This window comes from Triticum dicoccoides, chromosome 4A (genome assembly GCF_002162155.2).
Source record: "Triticum dicoccoides isolate Atlit2015 ecotype Zavitan chromosome 4A, WEW_v2.0, whole genome shotgun sequence".
Classification (NCBI taxonomy): domain Eukaryota; kingdom Viridiplantae; phylum Streptophyta; class Magnoliopsida; order Poales; family Poaceae; genus Triticum; species Triticum dicoccoides.
Window position 1 is genome coordinate 280,005,859 of NC_041386.1, and position 20,018 is coordinate 280,025,876.

Below are 20,018 nucleotides of genomic sequence, written 5' to 3' on the forward strand. Positions count from 1 at the left end.
CGCATCGTCGTCCATACCGTCGATGTCTTCGGAGTCAAAGTCGAGCGTGTCGGTCAAATCATCGACAGTGGCTACTAAGTGGGTGGTGGGTGGGCGGCGAATTTCTTCGTCATCCGCATCCCAATCCTGCCGGACATAGTTCGGCCAAGACTCTCCTGACAAGGAGAGAGACCTTAATGAGTTTAGTATGTCGCCAAAGGGCGAGTGCTGAAAGATATCCGCGGAGGTGAACTCCATGATCGGCGCCCAGTCGGATTCGATAGGCATGGGCGCAGGTGGTTCAGAGTCCGTGGCCGGGGAAGAATACAGCAGTTCGGCGTCACGGCTCCTGTGAAGGGTAAGGTCGATACTCGGCTCGATCGCCGCTGAGGATGCGGCCTCCGTGGCGGGGTATATCCACCCGTCCATGGACGGCGCAATTGGCTCCGAATTGAGGGTCGGAGTGGTTGCTGGTGCGATCTCCTGAACATTGTCCGATGGTAGAGCTAAATCATGCTCATCATGACCGTGTGGCACACTCGGCAGGGGCTCAAACCCGTCGAAGATAAAGTCTCCGCGGATATCGGCCATGTAGTTTAAGCTTCCAAACTTGACCTGGTGGCCAGGGGCGTAACTCTTGATCTGCTCCCGATGGCCAAGCGAGTTGGCCCGCAGTGCGAAGCCGCCGAATACAAAGATCTGTCCAGGGAGAAAGGTCTCACCCTGGACTGCATCACTATCGATGATTGAAGGAGCCATCAAGCTTAATGATGACGACACAGAGGAACTCTCAATGAAAGCACCAATGTCGGTGTCAAAACCGGTGGATCTCGGGTAGGGGGTCTCGAACTGTGCGTCTAGGCGGATGGTAACAGGAGGCAGGGGACATGATGTTTACCCAGGTTCGGGCCCTCTTGAGGGAGGTAAAACCCTACGTCCTTCTTGATTGTTCTTGATAATATGAGTAGTACAAGAGTTGATCTACCACGAGATCAGAGAGGCTAAACCCTAGAAGCTAGCCTATGGTATGATTGTTGTTGTCCTACGGACTAAACCCTCCGGTTTATATAGACACCGGAGGGGGCTAGGGTTACACAAAGTTGGTTACAAGGAAGGAGATCTACATATCCGTATTGCCAAGCTTTCCTTCCACGCCAAGGAGAGTCGCATCCGGACACGGGACGAAGTCTTCAATCTTGTATCTTCATAGTCCAACAGTCTGGCCAAAGGATATAATCCGGCTGTCTGGATACCCCCCAATCCAGGACTCCCTAAATGACCTTTTGTAAATTTCGTCCATAGCTTATTATTGGTGTTGCGCCACCTTATTTTTGGACCAGGCCCATGTAATTTCGACATATTACTTCATAGGCTATTTTTAGAGTCCATATTGTAGGTGAGATGAATCGGGAGGTATTTTAGTCCCACCTTGCCAAGGGTGGATGAAATCCCCTCTCTTTCCCTCTATAAATATAGCCCTTAAGGCATCGTTTAGATTGGGGATTTGTTCAGCTAAAAGTTAGCCAACGCAACTTCGTGTACTTTGTTTGTATCCAACGACCAGACCAAGACCACTTTCGGATCCCCACCATTGTCAATACTTCATCCATATTCACGATATTCAGATTGCTTTCTCATATTCTTACTTGTTCTTCGATTGCTTGCAGGAATAGACCTTCGTGGTCAGGTTGATCATGCTCCAGCATGGTCAATAACCTCTCGGAGTTGGTTTAGCGATTGCTAAGGCGCAACATCGTTGCATGTTTGTATTCGGATCGTCAAAGTCGTCTCCACCAAATTTATAGTTATCATCTCATCGAAAGATCGGGCCCCTCGCCTATATCACATTATCTTCTACGATCTTGGTGATAACACTCTGAGCCCTACTATGCCATTCTTCATCCAGCCAGTTAACAAAGGCGGAAGCCTCATATCCCTACCAATGTTAAATAGTATTCAGGATGAGTGGTGGCATTAACTCAAGTAAAATGATGAACTTAGCACTAACCTCTAAGGGGCAACTGATAAAGCATTTGCCAATGTCGAATCCCTCCGTGCAAACGCGTCGAGTGGGAGTGTGGCCGTGCACACAACTCAGATTTTGGTACTTCTCTGTGGCGTGAAACTCGGAGTCGAACTCGTGCTGCGGGAGTCTGGAGTCATTCTCTGGATCCGGCAACAGATCGCTTTCCTGTGTGTGTGTGGGTGGGGTCATTGAGGACGGATTCAGCGTGGAGCTACTTTGGACATGCTAAAAAAGATCGACATAGAATGGAACCTGACATAACAATTTGGATCCATAGTACACCTGCCTTCTCTTGACCTTAGGCAAGTGATCAGCGATGACCGCCGTCGTGGCGGTACTGCCGAGAGCGGCGGTACGAGTAGGAGCAGCCGCACTGAAACCATCAAAACCACTCGTCCGCATTCCCCCAATGTCAGCACCATGCAAGGGAATTTGGAGGCTATCTAGGGATTTGGGTGAAATGGGGAAACTATGTGGATAAGCTAACGGTCGAGAACTACTTATTGCACTATATGTTGTATACATGTCGTTTGTGGTAGGTATTACAACTTCACATATGATTTCCGCATCAAACCGTGTGAGAAGACAATGTAGGTCAGACACGGTTGTTGTGACATAACCGTATGTGATGTACTACCCTGTAAATATGGGGCTGCAATATAATTGAGTTAGTATAATACCTAGTGTACTCAGCAGATATCTGACAAAAAATAAAATAGCTACTCTGCAAATAGTGATGGCGGCGGTAGTAGCCGAGGCAGCGGCTACAGGATAAGAGGTCATTCCTCGGTCGGTGGGCGATGGTGGTGTCATAGGAGATCAATCCTTAGTCGACGGCTGGAGATAGGAGGAGCTCAACCATCGAGGTCGACAACGGCATGATTGGAGCACATCCATCACGGTCGATGGCGGGATAGTGGTGGTCAAACTTCAGGTGGTAGCCACACTAAGCTTTGCTCCTTGACTCTACTATCTCAGCGTGCCGCCGCATTGTGCTTCTCTGTCTACTGGGTGGAGGTCGCCGCGTAGCTAATTAATTAAGGTATTCTTTTTTTGAGTGGCTTAATTAAGGTATTCAATTCCTAAGGATAGTGGTGTAGTACTCTGCATGTAAATTTACTGGCCATTAATTTTTGTCTTCACACATCTGGATAATAATATGGAGCACCCTCGGTAATTATGAAAATAAAATCTTGTGATTTATTCACGCATCTTTGGGCATCAGTTAATCCATGTATTAATGTTGTTGTTTTGTTTTTAATTACCCTTCGTGTGGTGCAAATGGAACGATCTGAATGGATGAAGAATCAGAGAAGCTCAGATTTTATCAGTGGCGTGATAGAGTTCATGAATTTGGCTAAAAGTACAAAGTAGATAATTGGTGATGAGGATTACATCCTGTGTCCATGCAGTCATTGTGCCAATACAGAGTCACATGAACTTACAGATGCCAAGTGGCACTTACTCTCTCGGGGATTCATGGATGGATATACACGTTGGACCAGACACGATGAAGAGCAGGTCATGGATTAATATACCCAGGGCTACGAGATGCCAAACCCCGGTCAGAGTCACATGGATGTTGAATCTAACATCGGGGCTGAGGCGTCAAGCTACCAATGGAACACCGAAAAGCCAAAACCCGCACTTGAAAACCAAGACAGTCGTGCAGACGATGATGATGATGATTCATGTTCTAGATTTTGCTGCTATGATTGCGGATTTCCAGAGCCTACAGATCATCTCGTCGGCCTTGTCTGGTTTGCTGGTGCAGACGACCTCTAGTATCTCCTTTCCATGGAGTTCCACCTTGTTGAGCATGATGGTGTAGTCGAGCTTCTCATGGAGGACCTGAATGTTTTCGTCGTTGCTGCTTTGGTCGGGCGTCTCGCCATGCTGACACTTGGCAGACGGTTCCTCCGCCATTGCCCTCCTCGAGCGACGGTGGGCTTCAAAGAGAGATGTTGTTGGTTGTTTGTAGTGGAGATGGAGCGACAATGGTTCTCGGAATGAGGCAGAGATGCAGTCGAATGGTGTATTTCAAAGCATGGTTGGGGACATGGGGAGGCGGTTTTGAAGCGAGCTCGCTGTGATAGTGGGGGGTAGTGGTCGTGGTGTCTGCCGTTGCAGCACGTCATGGGCAACCGCCTAGTGGATGGCGCAGGCGGTGTCCAGGAAAAACCAACCGTCCAATAGTAATTCTTTGCAGGTTTTTTTACTGTAGCACTGATCCGTCTTGCTAAGGTGAACTTATTAGTTGCTTGACTCACTTGCGCATCTCAGAGTCGGTAATGATGGCACTTGTACTGCTCGATTGTGGAGTACTTGGACTGGTGATTGACGTGTGGTTGTACTTACCAATACATGTTCAGACTATGTGTGTGATGCTAATTTTTTTAAACATTGTTTTTTAAAATGATTGTTTAAATCAACATAATTTTTGAAAGTATTTTTTACAGATAAATTTGTTTTCATTAGTATAGTTGTATTATATTTGTACATCTAATTTTTCTGTTCGCTTGAGGTAATTCTTTTATGTACTGGTGGGAGTTTTGATCTAGGACTGGCAGACCGGTCATAGTTGTTGAAGGATGTTTTTGAGGTGTTCATGGGTGTGTTTGGTTGCTGTGCCTTGAACTGACATGCCAGACTTATTAGTACTGATGTACTATCAGAGTTCCAATTTTTTAACAAAATTTTGCTGAGTTACTGGTCAACAGTAGTGTTGATGTTACATAAATCCAAATCAATTCAAATATATTTTGTGAGTGCATTCGAAAGGTTTATGAAATGGTTTACATAATAATGTCACTGGTCCAGCAGGCACAAAACACAAATTGTATCTTAACTATAGTATTGATCCAGAAATCGATGATAAAGCTAAATAAGTTTTGGTAACGATGTTGTTTCTGATATGCTTCTTCATTGTGTACCGAGGCAACCAAGAGCACATGCTCGTTTCTTGAATTGACGCAGCAGTACAACCACTATGGATTCTTTAGTCTTGAGCTCCTTCTAACTGGCTGCGAATGTTCTCCCTTGTAGGTGTCATTTCTTGCTTGAGCCTTGGCAGCTTCATCGTCAGTTTCAGGTTCCTTGTGAAGTAAATATGCCCTAGAGGCAATAATAAAGTTGTTATTTTATATTTCCTTATATCATGATAAATGTTTATTATTCAGGCTAGAATTGTATTAACCGGAAACTTGATACATGTGAGAATACATAGACAAAACATCGTGTCCCTAGTAAGCCTCTACTAGACTAGCTCACTAATCAAAGATGGTTAAGTTTCCTAACCATAGACATGTGTTGTCATTTGATGAATGGGATCACATCATTAGGAGAAAGATGTGATGGATAAGACCCATCCGTTAGCTTAGCATATTAATCGTTCAGTTTTATTGCTATTGCTTTCTTCATGTAAAATACATATTCCTTCGACTATGAGATTATGCAACTCCCAGATACCGAAGGAAAACCTTGTGTGCTATCAAATGTCACAACTTAACTGGGTGATTATAAAGATGCTCTACAGGTATCTCCGAAGGTGTTTGTTGGGTTGGCATAGGTCGAGATTGGGATTTGTCACTCTGAGTATCGGAGAGGTATATTTGGGCCCTCTCGGTAATACACATCATAAGAAGCCTTGGAAGAAAAGTGACTAATGAGTTAGTTGCGGGATGATGTATTATGGAACGAGTAAAGAGACTTTCCAGTAACGAGATTGAACTAGGTATGAAGATACTGACGATCGAATCTCGGGCAAGTAACATACCGATGGACAAAGGGAATAACGTATGTTGTCATAACGGTTCGACCGATAAAGATCTTCGTAGAATATGTAGGATACAATAGGAGCATCCAGGTTCCTCTATTGGTTATTGACTGGAGAGGTGTCTTGATCATCTATACATAGTTCTCGAACCCGTAGGGTCCGCACGCTTAACGTTCGATAACGATTTAATATGAGTTATATGATTTGGTAACCGAATATTGTTCGGAGTCCCGAATGAGATCACGGACATGACGAGGAGTCTCGAAATGGTCGAGAGGTAAGGATTGCTATGTAGGACGATGGTATTCGGACACCGGAAGTGTTTCGGAGGGTACCGGCTACTTATCGGGTCACCGGAAAGGAGTTTCGGGCACCCCCGGCAAAGATATGGGCCTTATGGGCCAAGTGAGGGAACACACCAGCCCTAGTGCGCCCCTACAGAGGCCAGCCCTATGAGGAGGAGAAGGAAATAGGGGAGGGCAAGGAAAGTGTGGATTAGTATTCCTACTTCCTTCCCTCTCCCCCCTCTTTCCTCCCCCTCGGTTATATATGGTGATGAGGACATCAATACAATTGTTACACCCACAGTCCCTGCTGCTATACATACTGGACCAATTACTAGAGCTCGTGCACGCCAACTAAATTACCAGGTACTTTCGTTTCTTGGTAATGATTCTAATGTTCATGAGAATATGATGCTGCCTAAATTGGATACATTTGTTTTGCTTACAAATGAAGGGCCTAGCTTGGAGAAGGATGAACATTGGAGCAAGAACAAGCATGGAGATGATGGCATGCGCAAGGGGAACAAGAACGGAGTTACAAGTGATGATTTCAGGACTTTGAAGCCACCATAATGGGTGCATGAAGCCTTGGACGAAATATACAAGATGCCACTTCATAAATTTCGTCCCGAGGCTATTTTAGGTGCTGCGTCACCTTATTATTGGGCCAGGCCCATGTAATTTCAAAATACATAAGTATAGGCTATTTTTAGAGTACGTATGTGTGGGGAAACAAGAGATAGGGTTGATTTCGGACCCCTCCACCAAGGGCCACGAAATTCCCCCCCTCTTCCTCCATATATACATCCCTTAGGGCATCGTTTAGACTTCGGGTTTTGTTTAGATTAAAAGTTCGCCATAGCTGCAACTTCGCGTACTTCGTTTGTGTTCAACGACCAGACAAAGGTGTCACAGAACCCCACCTTGATCAATAAAGCTTTCATCTTATATTCGCAATATCCAGATTGCAATCTCAGTTTCCTGCTTGTTCTTCGTTTGCTCGCAAGAAACAGACCCTCGTGGTCAGGTTGATCGTGCTCCGGTGTGGTCAATAACCTCTCGGAGTTGGTTTAGCGATTACTAAGGCGCGACGTCCTCGCACGTTCGTAGTCGGATTGTCAAAGTCGACTGCCACCAAAGCGATATCCATCATCTCATCGAAAGACGGGACACCTTTGCCTCTATCAAGTGGTATCAGATTTCCAGGTTGCTCGGTGAGATTTTACAGTTTTTCGTAGTTTAGATCGAGTCTATTCTTCATACCTACAGTCCACGAAAAAGCCAAAAAAAATTAGGGTTAGTTCATCATATCCGAACCAATCTGAGCCTTTGCATAATCTTTTTAGGGTTTTGCTTTGTTGAATTTGCGGTTGCATCGTCCTGTCTAGTTGCTGGTCTTAGCGTTAGTCTTTTAGAGTTTCGAGTTCTGGTCATAAGTTGTCACGCCGCCACCGCACCAACATCATCGCCCCTGTCACCTACCACCACCGCTCCAAATCCGTATCCATATACCACCACCAATCCGTATCCATATACCACCACTGATCCATATCCATATATTACCACCGCTGCCATATACCACCACCGCTGCCATATACCACCACCATATATCCACCACCAATCCGAGTTCCTTGCATATTAGGTGTGTTTTTGAGATCCATCTAGATTCCGATTCGTGTTTCCTTGCCGGAGTAGGTTTCGAAAAAAAAGAGTCCGGAAACCACCCTCCGTTTAGGCCCAAAATTTTTCGAAAACGCATTTTTCGAAAAAAAATTGGCTATCCTATTTTTAGGTGTTTCTGAGTGTTTTGAGACACGTGCCATTATAGGAAGTTTTTTTTGACCCGTTTCCAGTTTTTGGGTCCGGGCAGTCAAAAAAACGAAAAAAAAAATTGGTCGAAAAAATTTCGTGCCCATCCTGTCAGTTTGACCTAGGAAGAGTTTTGAGACACTCGCCATTATAGTGATTTTTCGCAAAAAAAAAAGCAGCGCAAAAAAAGAGCGCAAAAAAAAAGAGCGAGAACAAAATTCCAGAGTGTGCTTTTTCCTTGTTTACGTGCAGCGCCGTGATTTTGTTAGTGTTCTAGGCTCGCGTCTCTAGCACGGTCTAGCCTAGGACCAGCACAGTACCGTCGTTGAGCGTTTATTCAACTTTGCATCTCTGAATTGATTATTGCTGACCCTTTTTGCTACCATATTATAAGCCTTCCCAGCTCCACATACATCTACGTCGTGCGTTTGACTCTTCCTGGTAATCTCTCTATCCAAGCTTTGAGAGTTTTGACTACAACGGTTGCCGATCACCGCCTGCTGCTGGGTAAGAACTGGTAAGAATTTGAGTTTTGCTTGACGGGTTTGTGATACACCACCACCACTTCTTAGTAGTCTGTAGGATCATATTCTTGTGTGTTTCTATTTGCTGCTAACCATGGTAGGATCACAAGCCGATGAGACTGATTGGGAGAACCTGACGAACAAACAGCTACATGATAAATTTCAGCAAATGATGAGTGGACAGGTGCAAGATGTGCTAAACAGATTTGATGAGGCCATGGAGAAGATAGATGGCATGGAGAAGACATTCGAAACAAAGCTTGATAGCAAGTTTAATGATTTGCTCGCGCGATTACCACCACCACCGCCGGCTGCACCTATCGCACCTCTGCAACACCAACAACAACGCATCCTTCCGAATCAGTATGGACGAGCGAACCGTGTTCCTATTGAGGATGGCCAAACTTCTGGTGCTGCTGTTCTTGTTATTGATGCTTCTTTGGCTCCTGCTACTGCTGCAGCTGGTACCCAGGAGGATGATGAGTATGCGGGCGATTATGAGGATGAGGTTGATCAAAATCAAAACTACGTGCACGCACCAGCACCACCACCAGCAGGTCGACCTCAGGTATATATTCGTAATGGTAGGCCTGCACCACCACCTCAGGTACGAGATGATGTGCATATTCCTAAACTGAAATTGAATATTCCACCATTTGAGGGTAGATATGTTCCTGATATATATCTTACTTGGGAGTTAGAAACTGAACAACGTTTTACATGTTTACAATATCCCGAGGAGAGACGGGTTGCTGCTGCTGTTTGTGCTTTCACTAGTTTTGCATGTGTATGGTGGTCTGAACATTGTAGATTATATCCTATTCCAACTACTTGGGCTGCTTTGAAAACTGCTATGCGTACGCGTTGGGTTCCACCATATTATCAACGTGAATTGCTTCAAAAATTGCAGCGTTTAAGACAAGGGAAAAATTCTGTAGAAGAATATTATGAGGAATTACAAACTGGCATGATTAGATGTGGTATTGTTGAGGAGAATGAAGCTATGCTTGCACGTTTTCTGGGTGGATTAAATAGAGAGATTCAGACCATTCTAGACTATAAGGAGTATACTAATATCACTCGTTTATTCCATCTTGCTTGTAAAGCTGAACGCGAAGTGCAGGATCGACAAGCATTGGCGCGATCTAACTTTTCTGCAGGCCGACCTTCATCATGGACACCGCGTGCATCTTCTACTTCAACTGCACCAGCACCTCAATCAGGTGCCTCCTCCAGTCGTGATACAAGAAAACAGGCACAACCACCATTATCTGCCAAGAGCGCACCTGCTGGGCCTGCACAGAATTCTTCTTCTTCCATGGCATCAACAGGGCACACAAGTGATATTATTTGTCGTCGTTGTAAGGGAGGAGGTCATTATGCGAGAGAATGCAAATCTCCGCGTGTGATGATTGCTACCGCAGATGGTGGATACGAGTCCGCTAGTGACTATGATGAGGAGACTTTGGCTCTTATTACACGTGAAGAACATGGTGGAGATGATTCTGATCATGAGACGCAATACATGGCTCCTGAAGACGCTGACAGGTATGAATGTTTAGTTGCTCAACGTGTTTTGAGTGTGCAGGTCACACAAGCTGAGCAAAATCAGAGGCACAATTTGTTCCATACCAAGGGAGTTGTGAAGGAACGTTCTGTGCGCGTCATAATAGACGGAGGGAGCTGCAACAACTTGGCTAGCATGGACATGGTGGAGAAGCTTTCTCTCACCACAAGACCACATCCACATCCTTACTACATCCAATGGTTCAACAACAGCGGCAAGGTTAAGGTAACACGTACTGTTCGTGTGCATTTTAGTATCTCTACATATGCTGATTATGTTGATTGTGATGTGGTACCTATGCAAGCATGTTCCTTATTACTTGGTAGACCATGGCAATTTGATAAAAACTCTGTACACAATGGTAGAAACAATCACTATACTCTTGTTCATAAGGATAAAAATATTACTTTGCTTCCTATGACTCCTGATTCCATTTTGAAAGATGATATTAATAGAGCTAATAAAGCAAAACAGGAGAAGAATAAGAGTGAAAATCAGATTGTGGCAAAAGAATTTGAGCAACAAATGAAGCCTAATAATAAACCATCTAGTGTTACTTCTGAAATTAAATTGAAAAGTGCATGTTTATTTGCCACCAAATCTGATATTGATGAACTAGATTTCAGCAAATCTATTTGCTATGCTTTTGTGTGCAAAGAGGCATTATTTTCATTCGAGGACGTGCCTTCCTCTTTGCCTCCTGCTGTCACTAACATTTTGCAGGAGTTCACTGACGTCTTTCCACAAGACGTGCCACCGGGATTACCGCCTATTCGAGGGATTGAGCATCAGATTGACTTAATTCCTGGTGCTTCACTGCCAAACCGAGCACCATACCGTACCAATCCATAGGAGACGAAGGAGATTATGCGTCAAGTACAAGAGCTTCTCGACAAAGGTTATATACGCGAATCCCTTAGTCCTTGTGTTGTTCCTATTATTCTAGTGCCGAAAAAGGATGGTACATCACGTATGTGTGTTGATTGTAGAGGCATTAATAATATTACTATTCGTTATCGTCATCCTATTCCTAGGCTCGATGATATGCTTGATGAATTGAGTGGCTCTACAATATTCTCCAAAGTTGATTTGCGTAGTGGATACCATCAAATTCGTATGAAATTGGGAGATGAATGGAAAACAGCATTTAAAACTAAGTTTGGATTATATGAGTGGTTAGTCATGCCTTTTGGGTTAACTAATGCACCTAGTACTTTCATGAGATTAATGAACGAAGTTTTACGTGATTTTATTGGATGATTTGTGGTAGTTTACTTTGATGACATATTGATTTATAGCAGATCTTTGGAAGAACATTTGGAACATTTATGTGCTGTTTTTATTGCTCTACGTGATGCACGTTTGTTTGGTAACCTTGGGAAGTGCACCTTTTGCACCGACCGAGTATCTTTTCTTGGCTATGTTGTTACTCCACAGGGAATTGAAGTTGATAAAGCCAAGATTGAAGCTATTGAGAGTTGGCCGCAGCCCAAAACGGTCACACAAGTGAGGAGTTTTCTTGGCCTCGCTGGATTCTATAGGCGTTTTGTGAGAGATTTCAGCAGCATTGCTGCACCTCTCAATGAGCTTACAAAGAAAGATGTGCCTTTTCTTTGGGGTACCGCACAGGAAGAAGCCTTCTCGGTATTGAAAGATAAGTTGACACATGCTCCTTTACTCCAACTTCCTGATTTTAATAAGACTTTTGAGCTTGAATGTGATGCTAGTGGAATTGGATTAGGCGGTGTGTTATTACAAGATGGCAAACCTGTTGCATACTTTTCTGAAAATTTGAGTGGGCCTAGTCTGAATTACTCTACTTATGATATAGAATTATATGCTCTTGTTCGGACTTTAGAAACATGGCAACATTATTTATGGCCCAGAGAATTTGTTATACATTCTGATCATGAATCTTTGAAACATATTAAAAGTCAAGCTAAAGTGAATCGTAGACATGCTAAATGGGTTGAATTCATTAAGACTTTTCCTTATGTCATTAAACACGAGAAGGGAAAAGAAAATGTTATTGCTGATGCATTGTCTCGCCGCTATACTATGCTTTCACAACTTGACTTCAAAATATTTGGTTTGGAGACCATCAAAGATCAATATGTGCATGATGCTGATTTTAAAGATGTAATGCAGAATTGTAAAGAAGGAAGAATGTGGAACAAGTTTGTCGTTAACGATGGATTTGTGTTTCGTTCTAACAAGCTATGCATTCTAGCTAGCTCTATTCGTCTTTTGTTGTTGCAGGAGGCGCATGGAGGAGGATTAATGGGACACTTTGGCGTGAAGAAGACGGAGGACGTACTTGTTACACATTTCTTTTGGCCAAAGATGAGACAGGATGTTGAGCGTTTTATTGCTCGCTGCACTACATGTCAAAAAGCTAAGTCACGACTCAATCCTCATGGTTTATATATGCCTTTGCCTGTACCTAGTGTTCCTTGGGAGGATATATCTATGGACTTTGTTTTAGGTTTACCTCGAACAAAGAAGGGGAGGGATAGCATATTTGTTGTCGTGGATAGATTCTCGAAAATGGCACACTTTATACCATGTCATAAAAGCGATGATGCTGTTAATGTTGCTGATTTGTTATTTCGTGAAATTATTCGCTTGCATGGTGTGCCAAATACTATTGTTTCAGGTCGTGATACTAAATTTCTTAGCCACTTTTGGAGATGTTTATGGGCTAAGTTGGGGACTAAACTGCTTTTTAGTACTACTTGTCACCCCCAAACTGATGGACAAACTGAAGTAGTCAATAGAACGTTGTCTACTATGCTTAGGGCTGTTTTGAAGAATAATAAGAAATGTGGGAGGAATGCTTGCCTCATATTGAATTTGCTTATAATCGTTCATTGCATTCTACTACTAAGATGTGCCCTTTTGAAGTTGTGTATGGTTTCCTACCTCGTGCACCTATTGATTTGTTGCCTCTTCCATCTTCGGAGAAGGTTAATTTTGATGCTAAACAACGTGCTGAATTGATTTTATAAATGCATGAGTTAACTAAGGAAAACATTGAGCGTATGAATGCTAAATATAAACTTGCTGGAGATAAGGGTAGAAAACATGTTGTGTTTGCACCTGGAGATCTTGTTTGGTTACATTTGCGTAAGGATAGATTTCCTGATTTGCGCAAATCAAAGTTAATGCCACGTGCTGATGGTCCCTTTAAGGTGTTAGAGAAAATAAATGATAATGCATATAAACTTGAGCTGCCTGCAGATTTTGGGGTTAGTCCCACTTTTAACATTGCAGATTTGAAGCCTTATTTGGGTGAGGAAGATGCACTTCCATCGAGGACGACTTCATTTCAAGAAGGGGAGGATGATGAGGACATCAATACAATTGTTACACCCACAGCCCCTGCTGCTATACATACTGGACCAATTACTAGAGCTCGTGCACGCCAACTAAATTACCAGGTACTTTCGTTTCTTGGTAATGATTCTAATGTTCATGAGAATATGATGCTGCCTAAATTGGATACATTTGTTTTGCTTACAAATGAAGGGCCTAGCTTGGAGAAGGATGAACATTGGAGCAAGAACAAGCATGGACATGATGGCATGCGCAAGGGGAACAAGAATGGAGTTACAAGTGATGATTTCAGGACATTGAAGCCACCATAATGGGTGCATGAAGCCTTGGACGAAATATACAAGATGCCACTTCATAAGTTTCGTCCCGAGGCTATTTTAGGTGCTGCGTCACCTTATTATTGGGCCAGGCCCATGTAATTTCGAAATACATAAGTATAGGCTATTTTTAGAGTACGTATGTGTGGGGAAACAAGAGATAGGGTTGATTTCGGACCCCTCCACCAAGGGCCAAGAAATTCCCCCCTCTTCCTCCATATAAACAGCCCTTAGGGCATCGTTTAGACTTCGGGTTTTGTTTAGATTAAAAGTTCGCCATAGCTGCAACTTCGCATACTTCGTTTGTGTTCAATGACCAGACAAAGGCGTCACAGAACCCCACCTTGATCAATAAAGCTTTCATCTTATATTCGCAATATCCAGATTGCAATCTCAGTTTCTTGCTTGTTCTTCGTTTACTCGCAGGAAACAGACCCTCGTGGTCAGGTTGATCGTGCTCCGGCGTGGTCAATAACCTCTCAGAGTTGGTTTAGCGATTGCTAAGGCGCGACGTCCTCGCACGTTCGTAGTCGGATCGTCAAAGTCGACTGCCACCAAAGCGATATCCATCATCTCATCGAAAGACGGGACACCTTTGCCTCTATCATATGGCATGGGGCGCGCGCGGCTAGGGAGGGACTCCAAGTAGGATTCCTCCTACTTGGGGAACCCCCTTAGCTGCCTCTCCTTCCCTCCAACCTATATATATGTGGGGGGGGGGCATAACTAGAACACACACCAACAATTGTTAGCCGTGTGCGGCGCCCCCCTCAACAGTTTACGCCTCTGGTCGTATCTTCGTAGTGCTTAGGCGAAGCCCTGCACGGATCACTTCACAATCACCGGCACCACGCCATCATCCTGACGGAACTCACCTACTTCCTCGACACTTTGCTAGATCAAGAGTTCGAGGGACATGTGCAGAATTCGGAGGTGCATACGTTCTGTGCTTGATCGGTCAGAACGAGAAGAAGTTTGACTACATCAACCGCGTTGTCAAACGCTTCCGCTTTCGGTCTACGAGGGTACGTAGACGCACTCTCCCCCTCTCGTTGCTATGCATCTCCTAGATAGATCTTGTGTGAGCCTAGGAATATTTTTGAAATTGCATGCTACATTTCCCAACAGTGGCATCCGAGCCAGGTCTATGTGTAGATGATATGCACTAGTAGAACACAAAGAGTTACGGGCGGTGATTGTCATACTGCTTACCACCAATGTCTTATCTTGATTCGGCAGTATTGTTGGATGAAGCGGCCCGGACCAACCTTGCATGACCACGTTCACGAGATCGGTTCCACCGACAAACATGCAACTAGTTTTGCATAAAGGTGGCTGGCGGGTGTCTTTTTCTCCAACTTTAGTTGAATCAAATTTGACTGCGGACGGTCCTTGTTGAAGGTTAAAATAGCAAACTTGATAGATCACCGTTGTGGTTTTGATGCGTAGGTAAAAAGGGTTCTTGCTAGAAGGTCGTAGCAACCACGTAAAACTTGCAACAACAAAGTAGAGGACGTCTAACTTGTTTTTGTAGGGATGTTGTGATGTGATATGGTCAAGACATGATGTGATATACATTATTGTATGAGATGATCATGTTTTGTAAAAAATTAGTAGCAACTGGAAGGAGCCTTATGGTTGTCTCTTTATTGTATGAATTGCAAATGCCATGTAATTGCTTTACTTTATCACTATGCGTTAGTGATAGTTGTAGAAGCAATAGTTGGCGAGATGACCACGACGCTAAGATGGAGATCAAGGTGTCAAGCCAGTGACGATGGAGATCATGACAATGCTTTAGAGATGGAGATCAAAAGCACAAGATGATGATGGCCATATCATGTCACATATTTTGATCACATGTGATGTTTATCTTTTATGCATCTTATTTTTCTTATTACGGCGATAGCATTATAAGATGATCCCTTAACTAAATGTCAAGGTAAAATTGTTCTCCCTGAGTATGCACCGTTGCTACAGTTCTTCGTTCGAGGCACCACGTGATGATCGGGTGTGATAGACTCTACGTTCACATACAATGGGTGCAAGACAGTTTTGCACATGTAGAATACTTGGGTTAAACTTGACGAGCTTGGCATGTACGGACATGGCCTCGGAACACTGGAGAACTACAGGTCAAACGTGAATCATATAGTAGATATGATCAATGTAGAGATGTTCACCATTGATGACTACTCCATCTCACATGATAATCGGATATGGTTTAGTTGATTTGGATCACGTGTTACTTAGATGACTTGAGGGATGTCTATTTAAGTGGGAGTTATTAAGTAATTTGATTAATATGAACTTAATTTATCATGAACTTAGTCTTGATAGTATTTGCAAATCTATGTTGTAGATCGATAGCTCACAATAAAGCTCCCTTATTTTTGATATGTTCCTAGAGAAAAATAAGTCCAAAGATGATAGTAGCAATGATGCGGACTGGGTCCGTGATCTGAGGATTGTCCTCATTGCTGCATAGAAGAATTATGTCATTGATGCACCGCTAGGTGACAGACCTATTGTAGGAGCAGATGAAGACCTTATGAACATTTGGCAAGCTCAATATGATGACTACTTAATAGTTTAGTGCGCCATGCTTTATGTCTTAGAACCAGGACTTCAAAAAATGTTTTGAACGCCATAGGAGCACATGAGATGTAACAAGAGATGAATTGGTATTTCAGACTCATGCCCATGTCGAGAGGTATGAGATGTCTGACAAGTACTTTGCCTACAAGATGGAGGAAAATGGCTCCGCCAGTGAGCATGTACTTAGAATGTCTAGGTAGTACAATCGCTTGAATCAAATGGGAGTTAATCTTCTCGATAAGATAGTGATTGGCAGAGTTCTCTAGTTACTATCACCAAGCTACTAGAACTTCTTGATGAACTATAATATGCAAGGGATGACGGAAACGATTCCCGAGCTCTTCGTGATGCTGAAATCGGCGAAGGTAGAAATCAAGAAAAAGCATCAAGTGTTGATGGTTGACAAGACCTATAGTTTCAAGAAAAAGGGCGAAGGAAAAGAAAGGGAACTTCAAGAAGAATGAAAAGCAAGTTTCCACTCCTGTGAAGAAGCCCAAAGCTGGACCTAAGCCCGAAACTGAGTGCTTCTACTGCAAAGGGAATGGTCACTGGAAATGGAACTACCCCAAATACTTGGCGGATAAGAAGGAGGGAAAAGTAAAAAAAGGTATGTTTGATATACATGTTATTGATGTGTAGTTTACTAGTGTTGATAGTAACCCCAGGGTATTTGATACCGGTTCAGTTGCTAAGATTAGTAACTCAAAACAGGAGTTGCAAAATGAACAAAGACTAGTTAAGGGCGAGGTGACGATGTGTGTTGGAATTGATTCCAAGGTTGATAAGATCACTATCGCACACTCCCTCTACCTTCGGGATTAGTGTTGGACCTAAATAAATGTTATTTGGTGTTTGTGTTGAGCATGAATTTGATTGGATCATGTTTATTGCAATACGTTTATTCATTTAACTCAGAGAATAATTGTTGTTCTGTTTACATGAATAAAACCTTCTATGGTCATACACCCAATGTAAATGGTTTCTTGAATCTCGATCGTAGTGATAAACATATTCATAATATTGATGCCAAAAGATGCAAAGTTGATAATGATTGTGCAACATACTTGTGGCACTGCCGTTTAGGTCATATTGGTGTAAAGCGCATGAAGAAACTCCATGCAGATGGGCATTTGGAATCACTTGATTATAAATCATTTGATACACGCGAACCTGTAACGCCCACGATGCGGCTATATCTCCCATGTGTCGAAGCACGACTTAGAGGCATAACCGCATTGTAAGCAATGTCGTAAGTGGGGTAATCTTCACACAAACCTTGTACTAAATAAGGAAAGAGTTACATAGTTGGCTTACAATTGCCACGTCACACAATAACATAAATATATCATTACAATCATCCAGATACAATCAAGGTCCGACTATGGAATCAAAATAAAGACAACCCCAAATGCGTAATGTCCCCGATCGACCCAACTGGGCACCACTACTGATCGTCTGGAAAAGAAACATAGTATCGTCCTGAGTCCCCATCGAACTCCCACTTGAGCTCAGTCGAATCTCCTGGATTGACATCATCGGTCCCTGCAAATGGTTTTGGAAGTAATCTGTGAGTCACGGGGACTCAGCAATCTCACACCCTCGCGATCAAGACTATTTAAGCTTATACGTACGGAAGAGGTATGAGGTGGAGCTGAAGCAAGCACTAGCTTATATGGTGGCTAACATACGCAAAAGAGAGCGAGAAGAGAAGGCAAAGGCACGGTCGATAAACTATGATCAAGAAGTGATCCTAGAACAACCTACGTTCAAGCATAACACGAGACCGTGTTCTCTTCCCGGACTCCGCCGAAAAGAGACCATCACGGCTACACACGTTGTTTATTCATTTTAATTAAGTTAAGTTTCAGGTTTTCTACAACCGGACATTAACAAATTCCCATCTGCCCATAACCGTGAGCATGGCTTTCGAAAGTTCAAATCCCTGCAGGGGTGTCCCAACATAGCCCATCACAAGCTTTCACGGTTAACGAAGGATATTCCTTCTCCAAGACAACCCGATCAGACTCGGAATCCCGGTTACAAGACATCTCGACAATGGTAAAACTAAACCAGCAAAGCCACCCGAATGTGCCGACAAATCTTGATAGGAGCTGCACATATCTCATTCTCAGGGCACACCGAATTGTCCAAGGTTCCGGTAGGCCAGCCCAGAGTTTCCCCTGGTGGCCACCGACAGCTGACAGGTTGGACCAACACTTAGAGGAGCACTGGCCCGGGGGTTTAAAATAAAGATGACCCTTGAGTCCGCGGAACCCAAGGGAAAAATGGGCTAGGTGGCAAATGGTAAAACCAATGTTGGGCATTGCTGGAGGAGTTTTATTCAAGGCGAACTGTCAAGGGGTTCCCATTATAACCCAACCATGTAAGGAACGCAAAATCAAGGAACATAACACCGGTATGACGAAAACTAGGGCGGCAAGAGTGGAACAAAACACCAGGCATAAGGCCGAGCCTTCCACCCTTTACCAAGTATATAGATGCATTAAAGTAAACAAGATAATATAATGATATCCCAACAATAAACATGTTCCAACAAGGAACAAACTCCAATCTTCACCTGCAACTAGCAACGCTATAAGAGGGGCTGAGCAAAGCGGTAACATAGCCAAACAACGGTTTGCTAGGACAAGGTGGGTTAGAGGTTTGACATGGCAATTAGGGAGGCATGATAAAACATGTGGTACGTATCGTAGCATAGGCATAGCAATAGAGCGAGCAACTAGCAAGCAAAGATAGAAGTGATTTCGAGGGTATGGTCATCTTGCCTGCAAAGTTCTCCGAGTTGACGTAAGCTTGATCCTCATAAACATTCTCAACATGTTCCTCGATCACGTACTCGTCTCCCGGCTCTACCCAAGCAAGAACACAAGCAAAGGGAGACACAATCAACCACGGTGCAATGCGCAACCAACATGATGCAAAACATGGCATGATATGCGGGATGTGATATGCGATGCATATGCATGTTTCGGAAAGGAAAGATTGAACCTGGCCACTGGAAAGATGAGTTGATTTCGGTCGAAATCGATATAAAGATCACCAGAATCGGATGCACGGTTTGCAAATGGCAAGCAAAACAAATATGGCACCGATCTACGATTAACAGCACGAGGCCATCTAAATGCATCAAGAACAACAAGCTACTTCACTCTGACATAGCAAAAAATCACATGGAAGTGATCCACTCAAGATGCTTGACAAAGGATGAACACTGAGCTATGGCTAATTCACAAAATAGCAGGTTCAAACAAGCATGGCAAAAGTGCAAAAGATACCAGGTTACAGACTTAGAGAAAATAACATGTCAGGAATTTAATATCAGGAAGCCATGTTTAGAGCAAGATAACAACATGCTACAGGAACATATCATGGCCAAGTAAGGCATGGCATGAAGCTACTCAAAGCATACAACAAAAGTCCCTTACTGACCATAAGCCAAAAGGGATCAGAAAATACAATGGCATCCATGTGAACATAGCAAGTTTCGTTAACAGATTCAGACTTAGCAGAAAACTGGAACAAGGCAAAATAGATATTAAGTAGGCATGTTTACGAGCTTGATGAACTCACCACAAGGAATTGCATGACAAACTAAGCATACACCCAGCAAGTGGACATGGCAGAGAAGCTAAACATGGCAAGAACAACCTCATAGCATGAATGGATCAACTACAACAACCTCGACAAAATTGCTTAACACGTAAACAATTTGCCAGGAATATTTTATAGCAAAAGTAGAGCACGATTGAGTCAAGCTAGGGGACTCCATAATTGCAAACAAA